The sequence below is a fragment of the Mytilus trossulus genome, chromosome 4, assembly GCF_036588685.1.
Source record: "Mytilus trossulus isolate FHL-02 chromosome 4, PNRI_Mtr1.1.1.hap1, whole genome shotgun sequence".
Lineage (NCBI taxonomy): Eukaryota > Metazoa > Mollusca > Bivalvia > Mytilida > Mytilidae > Mytilus > Mytilus trossulus.
The window spans coordinates 56,129,431-56,142,192 of NC_086376.1; the positions used below are offsets into that span (position 1 = coordinate 56,129,431).

General features: G+C 31.2%; 2 long non-coding RNA genes across 2 annotated transcripts; both read left to right on the forward strand.

Moving 5' to 3' along the window:
• Window positions 1–241: 241 nt before the first annotated feature.
• LOC134715573 (uncharacterized) lies at window positions 242–2,890 on the forward strand. Its single transcript, XR_010106756.1, has 3 exons — window positions 242–469; window positions 2,000–2,088; window positions 2,684–2,890. It is a non-coding gene; the product is annotated as an uncharacterized LOC134715573 (long non-coding RNA).
• A 6,155-nt stretch (window positions 2,891–9,045) lies between these two features.
• On the forward strand, window positions 9,046–10,781 carry LOC134715574 (uncharacterized). The gene is made up of 3 exons (XR_010106757.1): window positions 9,046–9,287; window positions 9,713–9,798; window positions 10,478–10,781. It is a non-coding gene; the product is annotated as an uncharacterized LOC134715574 (long non-coding RNA).
• Window positions 10,782–12,762: the final 1,981 nt, after the last annotated feature.

Here is a 12,762-nt window from a genome sequence, read left to right on the forward strand (position 1 = left end):
TGACCACTTCGATTCAATAGGGAAGTGACATATTACATATAAATATGTGTAAAACTAATGCATCATTCACTTTCAACTTTAATCCTTCTAGGTATGTTGACTTAAGTGTCGTATATTTTGCTAAAATTTTATTTTTAGTTTCCGTAGTGTGATGGTGAACTTTTTCTTTTGCTTTGTTATGTTTTAGTTTTTTTCATTTTTGTTGTGTTGCGTTTTTTCTTTATAATATGACCATTGAAAAAGGATTAATAATTTTTCTAAATTATATTATTTCAGTCGTGATAGTTTATCTTCAAAATGAACACAAAAGTCGCCATTTGTCTGATCCTTCCGTGCATCATCGCACTGGTTTCTTGTGCCTATTTACCTGGTAATTATGGATACCAACAACCAAGACAGGTAGCTCCTTATGCAAACTATGCTGCCAATAGTTACCAGGGTCTAAAACAGGCTAAACTGTTCAACTACCGTGAGTACAATTAAAACTGGATTCAAATGGTATTCAAATGATAAATATTCGTTGGAGTGTAGCATATTACAAGCGTTTTTGCATAAATGTAAAGCATGTTTGTTATACCGGTATGTAAGGTTTGGAAAGTCACATTTATTCTGATAAAGAATAAAGCAATCTGTTATAGTATTTTTTCTAATTTAATTTATAACTCTTGTTAAAATTATTACCAATGTTATTTCAACTGATCGGGCGGAGCTTACGTTTTAATTTGCATAAGGACAGTCTATTTGAAGATGTGTGTGATAAGGATGATTACCGTTATAATTATAACTGATTTCTAATCACCTATCAGTGTCTTCAAAGGAATTTACAAAAGAATGACTGGACACTTCATTGATGAGTTTATTCTAAAACACCTATCTATAGATGGACTGGTTTATTATAAGCGAACCGGTTAAACTCCGCCCAGTCAAGTGAAATAAATTGAGTAATACAAATATATATAAATATATGGATATATCATATGGCCGGGATATTTCGTCAAATGTATTTAGTTTAATGTCTATGTAATTTAATTTATTTACGTAATTTTGTAATTTTCATATTCATTATAATTTCATTATTATTCATTATGATATGATTGGAGCGTCACTGATGAATCTTTTGTAGACGAAACGCGCGTCTGGCGTATGTAACAAATTTAGTCCTGGTATCTATGATGAGTTTATTTACAACCACTGGTTCGATGCCACTGCTGGTGGAGATTTATTTCCCCGAGGGTATCACCAGCCCAGTAGTCGGCACTTTTGTGCTGACATGAATTATTATTGATATGGTTATATTTATAAATTAACTGTTTACAAATCTTTAAATTTTTGAAATACTAAGGCTTGTCTCCCTCAGGAATAGATTACCTTAGCTGGATTTGGCAAAACTTTTAGGAATTTTTGTCCTCAATACTCTTCAACTTCGCACTTTATTTGGCCTTTTTAACTTTTTTGGATTGGAGCGTCACTGGTGAGTCTTTTGTAAACGAAACGCGAGTACGGCGTATGTACAAAATTTAGTCCTGGTATCTATGATGAGTTTATTTACAACCACTGGGTCGATGCCACTGCTGGTGGAGATTTATTTCCCCGAGCACTTTTGTGCTGACATTAATTATCATTGATTTGGTTATATTTATAAATTAACTGTTTACAAAATTATTTTTTTTTGAAATACTAAGGCTTTTCTACCTCAGGAATAGATTACCTTAGCTGGATTTGGCAAAACTTTTAGGAATTTTGGTCCTCAATGCCCTTCAACTCCGTACTTTTTTTGGCTTCTTTCTTTTTTTTTTTACTTTCTTTGGATTGGAGCGTTACTGATGAGGCGTCACTGATGAGTCTTTTGTAGACGTAACGCGCGTCTGGCGTATGTACAAAATTTAGTCCTGGTATCTATGATGAGTTTATTTCCATAAATATTATCATTGAATGTATTCTAATTTTTATCAATAGAATATCAATGTTTTATTGACCATCTTTATATTTAATTTTCTAGTTCTCGGAGGGTTATACTTCTTAAACCTCTTCAATTTCACCGGAAACAAAATTGCGGGTTAGAAAACATGTATTGAGCATACAGAAGAGGTAAGTTGATTTAAACGACATTGACTGGCTAAGTAAACACCCCTGGCATGTTCGGCTGTACCCCAAAGCGATAGTTATGCATTCAATATTTTCTGTTGTAGTTGAAACAGGTGGAAAGCGCCATTTGGGTTGCCGACCATCTTGGTTTCCGTGAGGTATTTTAGTTTTGATTTTTTTTACTTTTTTTATGTAATTAAAATTCTAAAAAAGGGATAAAGATCGGATTTAAAATTAGGACAGAAATGTAATTAGTTGAAGCTTGACCTAGTTGGTTATACTGATAAACAAAAGATGAAAATTTTTGTATTTTATATAATTTTCTTCAAAATGAAAAGAACGAATTTTAGTCACATTATCCTGAATTTTATTTACCTAAATGCTACCATAATTTGCCACAAATTGTATTTTCGTATGCATATGTTATTGGTTCACTGCAAAACAGAGATCGCTCTTGATATTTCAGATACAAGTGAAAGAAATTACACCATTCAACAAGAAAATAATTTAATACTGACTAACAATTTACTGCAATTGATATACTGTTGATACACATCCTTTACGATATGTATTTCGAATGTTATACTTTTTATTGCAGGCTTACAAGCAGTTTTTATACAGTCATGGTAAAGATGTGGACTAGAATGTCGGATATCAAACATCATCATAGAATACCTTATAGCATCGTAGAGTGTACTACCAAGATCAACATTATCTGTACATTTATGCCTTTTTTGTTAAGGCAGTACTTTAAAACTGTTGATGTATAATGTTATACAATTGTTAATTAAAAGATTTTTCTCTATCATTGTTTCTGTTACATTTATTTTGCGCCAGGTAAACTTCGCAATTAGAATAAATGTCCTGGTTTCATACAAATGAGTGAAATGTTGACAATATCACAATTATTCCAAGTTTGAAGATGTTTTATCAATGTCCACATTTCAGTACAAAAGATTTTTGTATAGTTTACCGCCATTTTTGGAAGAAACAAATATAAAGACAAAATAAAATTGAGAATGGAAATGGGTAATGTGTCAAAGAGACAACAACCCGACCAAATAAAAAAACAACAGCAGAAGGTCACCAACAGGTCTTCAATGTAGCGAGAAATTCCCGCAAGCGGAGGCGTCCTTCAGCTGGCCCCTAAACAAATATATACTAGTTCAGTGATAATGAACCCCTTTTCATTGTTTAATCTTTTTCTTGTACAATAAAAAGTTGTGACGTTAAAAACGTATCAAACCATTTCTCAATAAAAATGCTTAAATTGCATAAAAACAAACCAACGAGTCCAACCTCAACGTTATTATTTACAAAGAAATTTTAACCAAACAATTTCTAAATAATATAACAATCAAAAGTTTACTAAATGATAAAATGGGGCAAAAAAAACCCACAATATTACAATAGTGCAGTACAATGCATCTAAATGTATCAAAGAAATACGAAAATGTAAAAAAATATAACTGATAAAACATACCAAACCGTTTATCAATGAAAAACACCATAGAACAAAACCCCTATAGCTAGCAATATACACAAATCGCAGAGAGAAATACTTTGATGCATTTAACCATTCAAAAGAGAGAAAATTCTAAAACATTAACTAAAATGTATATACTTTCGACTACATATGGTATGAATAAACGATTTTAAGAAAAACAGCAACTAAACACCGCATTCCAAGGAAACTTCAAAATTGGCAAAAACGAAAGCTCAAACACATCAAACGGATGGAAAACAACTGTAATATTCCTGACTTGGTACAGTTATTTCCTTATGTAAAAAATGGTGGATTAACCCTGATTTTATAGCTAGCTTAACTTTTAACTTGTGTGACAGTCTCACAGAATTCGTTACTAGTATATTGACAACAATGTGTGAGCAAAATAAAAGAGCAATAACCCGGTAAATCTCAAAACTTATCTTTTTCAGTTTCAGGTCCACTAATTATTTCAGGCAATGAAACTCAAAGACATATGCAAGTAGTCCTTCTTAATACTGAATCAAATTTAAACACATTCAGCATACCGTTCAGAATTCAAAAGATGACACTTCATATAAAGTAAATGCTTATCATTTAATAAACAAGGAATTGAAATACAAAGACAATACACAGTTGTGACAAATCAAAAGCAGATTGTCAGGTACAATCAAAGTAAGATTATACATACACTAATTCAGAATACATTTTGGAAAAAAATTATCTCTCACCAACAGCAGGAGTGATGTCTTTTGATTAATTTTGCTTCATAGTATGGTAATAATTCAACAGAAAATGGAGCTCTATTGCCATATTGTTGTGCATTCTTATACCAAAGGTAAGCCAGGAGATCTGTTCAACGAAACACGCGTAGCAGTGTATTTAAAGTGCGGATCCTGAAATACCATTTCCACTATATGGTATAAATTTTTAATGTAAAAAGATAAATAGAAAAACAAACAATTGATGATTTTGGTTATAGAATAATAAATGATTAATCAAATGAAATGTTATAGTAGTAGACTCATGAAACAAATAAAAGTATTACAAGAAGAAGTCATTAATTACAGAAAAAAAGTAGTAAGCATTGAGTGTTTTAAAATTTGATGTTAATCTATTAAATAGTTTAACCGTCCCTTCCTCAGGGAAAGTTGAAATTTGGTTATTCTTTTTATATAAAATTATATGTGAGATGTGGAATGATTGTTTATGAGTCCACGTGTCAAAACATGTTATTGTCCTGAATGTGTTAAATGTTACTCCGTTTTCAATCGGTCAATTCAGTCCTAACTCAGTTGTGTTGCTTGTAGACCCATCTTATTGTAATTGAGTTGTATCAATAAAAAAAATGCCTATTCCGTACTGCATAACTAAATAGAAACTAGAGATAAGTTAACCCCTTTAATTTGCCATGCCAAAAACTGATAATCACAATACCAGGATTTTAAAACGTCCAATAACTTTTTTTTAACAGTACTATTTTCTTTTCGACAAGAGTATGTTTTGATTGAATAATGAAAATAAGACTTTATAGATGATCTTCTTATCACGAAAAAACATAGTCATGTCTGGTTTTTTTTGTTCACAAAATACAATGGAACTTTATGCGCCTGTCATACAAGTGAGATGTTTCGCTAGCTATAAAACTAGATTTAATCCGCTGGGTTTTTTTTTGCATAAGAATAATTCAGGAATATGACGGTTATTCATTCAGTTCGTGTGTTTAATTTTTTGATTTTGCAATTTGACTACACGGACTTTTCGTTTTGAGTTTATCCAAGAGTTCAGTATTTTCATTATTTTATATGTTATAAATTAAAAGAATAAATAAAACTTACAGAAACAAAACTACAACACGAACACATATCAATCAGATCTCATAGATTGTAACATACATATTGTGGTGTAGAAGAGGTAGATTTATAATGATGTAGACATACGGAGTAGTGATAACATGATATGAAAAAAGAAGGTGTAGTATGATTGCCAATGAGACAACTATCCACAAAATACCAAAATGACATAAACATTTACAACTATGACCATAGTTAAAAAAAATCTAGTTGTAACTAATTATAATTAGTCAACATTTTTTTCAAATTTCATCATAAATATTGTTTTATAGTGAAAGTCGGAATTCAGTCGCAAGTGATATCACACACTAAGATTTTTACGTAAGAGAACGATGCTTGAAATTGTTCTTAATTCTTCATTTCTGTTTGTTTTCACTTTCGTTTTTTTTTTTTTTTTTTTTTTTGCTTATGACTTATTCGTCAATTACTCTAGTATTTTTCGATAAAACACTAATGCAGCAATTTATAGAATATAGATATATTATAAAAATATAAACCGATGATTCAATATCCTCAACAACAAAAGTTCATCTGGTAAAAATGCAGACTTATGTTGTACTGTTACAATACTGTCCCCGTTGGGGAAGGGTTGCGCGCTTTATAAATTAGGCCGTTAGTTTTTTCTCAATTGAATTGTTTCATATTTTTCATGTTAAAAGCCGAACATTCGGTGTGGGTTTTCCTCATTGTCGGAGGCCGTACGATTACCTATGATTACTTACATACTTGATTTGAACTTCGCTGGACAGTTTTCTTCATGTAATCAAACCACATCTCATTATTTTAATCTCATAAAGTGTTTATAAACAAGTTTAACAAGCAAGGTGTACATATATTTATTTCTCATGCAGCAAAAATACTGCATTCTGATTGGTTAATTACCCCGGTGTAAATAACACCCACCCTTGTTCACCACGCGATAAATAAAATTTTAACACCAATTTTTTTTTTAAATTAAAAAATGCCAAAATAAAAAAAAAACGTATTTTTTTTTCCATTTTTTTTAAATATAAAAAATAAAAATAAATAAATTTCAGGAAATTCAAAGAACAAAACAATTTGAATTTCCCAAAAAATAAGGGGAAACGTATTTGAAAATGCGCAATGCGAGGCTGGGGCCGTGTCAATGAAAGTATCCTAGGATATGTCCTAAGATAGGTCTTAGGACATTATTTAGGATGGTCTTAGGACGTGTCTGAGACATGTCTTAGGATGTAAAACAAAGCTGTCTTAGGACTGTCCTAACTACGATGGTCTTAGGACGTGTCTGAGACATGTCTTAGGATGTAAAACAAAGCTGTCTTAGGACTGTCCTAACTACGATGGTCCTAGGACCATCCTAACACATTTATTTAATTGAAAATATATGTAGAGATTTGTATGACAAAGATTGAATTGTATTTTAGAACCTATATGAAAAGAGAGGGAGGATGATTGACTCTAATATAGAAAACAATTAACGCAAAATAAAAGTTAAAGTTTTTACGGAATACTAATAAATACGTTATTAAATATGATAAAAGATATAAATGAATTTAATACGAAAACAAAAGTAAATGTTTAAACAAAACTTTGTGATATTCGTGCTGCAATTTTAGTACATCAACTAGTTTTGTCCTTAGGTCCACTCGATTTCATTACATATATCAAATCGGGATTAGGTATAAAAAAAGAAGTAAACTTTTCCCCATATTTGAATTATTTAAAATATGTTTCTTATGATGATAGTATTGTTCAGGCTCCAAAAAAAGGCAGCACGAAATAATTTAATATAATACAATTAAATCTTTAACAAACATTAAACATTTTTTTTTATTAATTTTATCTTATGATAGTTTAATATTGTATGAGTATTTTTAGTTTTGAGTTTATGCCATATTTATTGTTTTTATTACGTTTTTGGACGATGTAACATTTAGAACTATCCTAAGACACCTATTTGTATATCCTAACTTTAGGACCAAATTTAGGACATATCTTATTTTAGGAGACGTTCGTTAACCCGACTTAGGACTAAGACGTGTCCTAAGACCATCCTAAGACATGTCTTAGTCCTAGGACAGCTTCGTTGACACGGCCCCTGGGTAGTGCACTGCCAACAACCGTTGTTGAAAATTCTGTACAGCCCTGATTACACCAAGTTAACTAATACTGTCCCAAGTCAGAAACCTCGGCAATGGTTGTTTCTTATTTTTATTATTGCTTTACTTTTTGTTGTTTGTTTTTTATAATTCTCTGTTTGTTTTGTTATGTGCGTTTTCGTGAATTCGTTTTCTTTAAGGGGGTTGTAATTTAAGAAGCTTTGTGTATCTTTGATTATATCTGTTTAAATGTATTCACAAAGGAGTAAGTTCAGTTAGGGCCATATTTGGCCCCAATTATAAAGTTCAAGATACAAATTTGTAATTCAAGCTAAATAAACTGAACCATTTTATGAACTTTCCATACTCGGAGCGATTAAGAGCTTGGCAAATGGATAGAAAATCGACTGCTGTTGAAAATCAAATTTTTAACTTAAAATATGTCTTTTTTTTAAGTGTTTTTAAGGTTGCAAGATCATTTATATTACATATCGTTTATCCACATTAACATGATATGGGGACTATTTCGAATTGAAATCCAAATTAAAGTTTTGGTTTCTGAATTCATTTTCGTTGAAAAATCAAGAAAAGACATTTAAAAACTTGCAAATACATGTAAGCAGCGTGTCATTTTCGCAGTTGTGCACCTTACGTGTGTTTGACTTTTTATATCTGGTATAATAAAAAAATAAGAAGAAAAAAACACTCTTCGTTGGAGTCAAAGATTGAAATATGAGTACGACAACTAAAAACGTAAAAAAAATACGAGTTATTTGGTTGTTTTGGAAGTATTACAAAATAAATTATAATTTATGTTAATGAATAAATACGACACCTTATATAAAGGTTGCAAAGTAAATTTAAAATGTTTAAACATAAATGTTACATTTTCAAAAATTATAAACACAGAATTTGCTAAAAAAAACCACCAAAAAAAAACTTTTTATCGAACATATCCTCTGATCATAAAATAAGTTTCACTGTAAATATTTCATTTTGCAAAAGCCTAAAAAAAAACTCGATGCGGTAACGTTATTGTCCAGACATTCTGTAATGTTGTCGATGTCCAGACCTAATTTCTGACCAACAGGGAAGTTACGTTACATATAAATACATGTATATCTCGTGTAATATTCACTTTCAAATTAAGTCTATCCAGGTAAGATTGTAAAAAGTTTTTCTATTCCAAAAAAATATTTTTAATTTAAGGTCAGAATACAGTTGAAATCCTTGATTCTCTCGTTTTCTTTCCTTAAAATTTCAAAAAAGCAAACTAAACGAACTATTCATATTTTGGTGCTTAGAATAAGAAAATTTTGTTAATGACCTGTGAAAGGTGTTATCGATAATGTGATTTTTTTTCAGGGTTTTACTATAACGATTGTACTTTTCTTTTCTTCGATTAAAGTCAAGAAGAAATTATTGAATGATCATTATTAGACATACAATGTTTGTTTATACAATAACGATATGATCATTGAAATTTCATTCTTACGTCCATCCTGCAGTGATAAAAATATTTATATCTATTAAATGCATGAAACCAAAACATAAATGTTTTAACTATGTTCTTTCAGTGAGAGTCAATCATCAAAATGAACACAAAAGCCGCCATTTGTCTGCTCCTTCCGTGCATTATCGCACTGGTTTCCTGTGCGTATTACCCAGGATACTCCGGAATGGGATACTCTGGATACCAACAACCAAGACAGGTAGCTCCTTATGCAGCATATGCTGCCAATAGCTACCAGGGTCTGAAACAGGCTAAACTCTTCAACTACCGTGAGTATATCTTACACTAGGTCCAAATATTATTAGAATTGTCAAAGTGGTTGGGTTTGTACCTAAACACAAATGTAATCGTATTATTATAAAGTATGCTATTATACATTAGATTTGAAATATCGCAAGTTAAACTGAATAAGGAATACAGTAACCGAGAATTAAAAAGTTCTTATCATTTATTTGTTTATTATTTGCTATTCTAATTACGAAAATAGTTCTATTAAAATATAAATAAAATTATAGAATATGAATACTTAAAATGCGAATTTCAAATATAATTATATAAGTATGAAATCTCTCTCTTAGTTAATTAACAATGAGTGTGCAAAAATTGTACGTTTCATATATATATGAAGTCTCAAATTTATCATTTTTCTCATGTTATAATTATTATTATTTATAGTTTGTATCTAATTTTGTAGTTCTTGGAGGTCTGTACTTCTTAAACCTCTTTAACGTCACTGGAAACAAAATCGCTGGTTAGAAACATTTTTCATGAGCATCAATGGTAAGTTATTGCATTAGAATTTCATATTTTCTACTTCTAATAGAAAAGTTATTAAGTGATACCTTGGTTTGATGGGACCAAATTTGTCAGTCCAGTTTGCCGTTCGAATTTCTTCCAAAGTCAAAAACCGTTAGATAAAAAGCATTTTAAATAATTTCTGCAAATTTGACAAATGGCGCGTTTGTATTGTTCTATTCAGACTATTGCATTGTTAATGCTTCTTACATATCAAAACCCTTATATAAATAGAGTTTCATAGCATTGTTTTTAGTGTAAAAGACACCTTGCCTGTAAACATGCTATCGTATTTTAATTATATAAGATAAAAAAAAAAAACACCTCCAAACTAAAAAGGCAAAAATATCGACAACCCTCTCACTAACCCCTAACCCAACATCACCATTTTGTCACCAATCAATCAAGGATGACAGAATGAAAAGAGTGAATATCAAATTGACCTCCATTTTGTCATCAGTGACCAGAATTTACATGAAATAATGATAAACATTGCTTGAACGGACCCAAATTATTGCATGTAGACGCGTCACATACGGTTTCAATAGAATAACTTTTTTATAGATATGCTTTAAAAAAAAAAAAACGAATCGGTTTAAATTTTAAGAATGTTTTTTCTTTTGTCGCTGAAATATACATTTCAAACGTAATATGTTTATTGTAGGTTTACTAGCAGTACCCTACTTTTGGTCATGCAGCCATAGAAGTGCTGAATTTCAGACAGTGTGCTACAGATTTACCTCAATTCGGATGGCCTTATGTAAATTTTATACCATTATATGAATTATATCATAAATTATGTTGAACTAAAAGTTCAGAACTTGTGAAAACCGTTTTAAAAGAGTCTATTATCAGATTATAATTTTTTTTTTCTGCAAACCCTTAATTGTTTTTAATGACTTGTTCGGTTCAGCATTTTTAAGATCTAAAATTTTTTATAATTGTTAATAAAACGTACGTAAAAGAAATGTTGTTTACTTGTGTTCTTGGTGATACCAATCTGCTTCTTTAATGTCGGTAATGTCGGTGTACCCATATTTTGACTATTCTATTTATAGTGTCTGTTTATTTAACGCATAAATGTAAATATAACGGAATTTGATGAGACTGAGGGTTAGCGCTATAGAACAGAGTTTAATCTACCATTTTCTACATTTGAAAATGCTTGTACCAAGTCAGGAATATGACAGTTCTTGTCCATTCGTTTTTGATGCGTTTTGTTATTTGATTTTGCCGTGTGGTTATGGACTTTCCGAATTGTTTTTCCTCTAAGTTCAGTATTTTTGTGATTTTACTTTTTGCATAAGTTATGGCTATCAACAAGTTTGACAAGAGTAACAAGAGCGGTTTCATTGTTGTGCATGAACTTCTGACCCTTAAGGGTCATTTGAATGCATCTCCAGAATTTTTGTTTCTTCAGATTTGTGTTGCTACAAACCCTAGTTTTCTGTATAGTAGTATGTTTATAATAATTAGTCTATCTTTAAAAAAGAAGATTTGGTATGATTGCCAATAAGACAACTCTCCACAAGAGACAAAAATGACACAGCAATTAACTACTATAGGTCACCGTACGACCATCAACAATGAGCAAAGCCCATATCGCATAGTCAGCTATAAAAGGCCCCTAAATGACAATGTAAAACAATTGAAACGAGAAAACTAACAGCCTTATTTATTTTCCTGTTATTCGTTTTCTTCGTGGTCATTGTCTAGGCTGTTTTGAATCTTCGGCTCGTCTAAATGCCCACACGCCTTATTTAGTTTTTCTTAATACTGCAAATGACATGAATGTGTTTATGTTAAAGTTCCTTAAAAAATCGAGTTCCGTTGCTGTAAATATTGAAGCAAAAGTCAACAAGATACTATATTCACACTCAGAACTGCAATATAGTTTTCAACTGTATTCCTTTTGTTCAAGAATTATGTTTGCTATGGAGTTGAAATGACCAACTCAGTACATATCTGCAAGTCTATGTAAATAAAGACGAAAGATACAAAAGGGACAATCAAAAAATCTCAATCGTAGATAAATCACTTATAACATGGCCAAAAAAACGAAAAGACAACAACGCTTAAATAGATAACTAAAGACTGAACAGCATAAAACCCACACACAGCTGAAGATGATTTAATGTGCGATGGAAGGGTAAATATATTCTGCTCCACATGTTGCAGCTTTCATGCTGTGTTGTTTCATTTTGCGATTTCATATGAGGGAAAACATTTAATGCAGGTATAATATATACACATGGAAAAAAGTATTGCAACACCAAATTGAAATTGAAATTAAAAAACACTTTTCATTTTTTTGGGGATATAATTTGGTAAAATAGAACTAGTTAAACATTATTTAAGTATCACCTGAGTTTAATCAATAAATATCGACTCGATAATTTTTTATCTGCACATGCAGCTACTGTACCCGTAAACAGCAAAACAGTTGTTTTATCCCCTTTGTTTTCAACCCTTTAAATAACCAATTTTTAAAGTTATGTGATTGACACCTTATAATGGGTCCTTGACAACTCTTAACTGCAGCCAGATGGCAGATTATCAGCATAAGGGAAGCAGGGATGTCGATGTAAAAACTGCACGTATTGTTGGTCATCACCATTTCACTATAAGTCGTTTTGAGAATAAATCAGACAATAAACGCTGTTAAAGACATTCCGAGATAATGAAGACCCCCTGTACCATTTGCTAAGGAAAATCAAGCATAATGAAGGTTGGTCAGAAGGAAACCCATTGCATACAAGACAATCCTAAAAAGAGAGTTGTGGCCATACAGGAGCTTTTTAACAAGAACTGTTCGAGATCGACTCATCGCTACTGGTGTTCGTGCGAAAAGACCATTTCGGAGACCTTTGCTAACGAACAGACACACAGTTTTCCGTATCCAATGTAATGCAGAGCTCGCCAAAGTTGGAAATTAGCATCGTGGAGGAA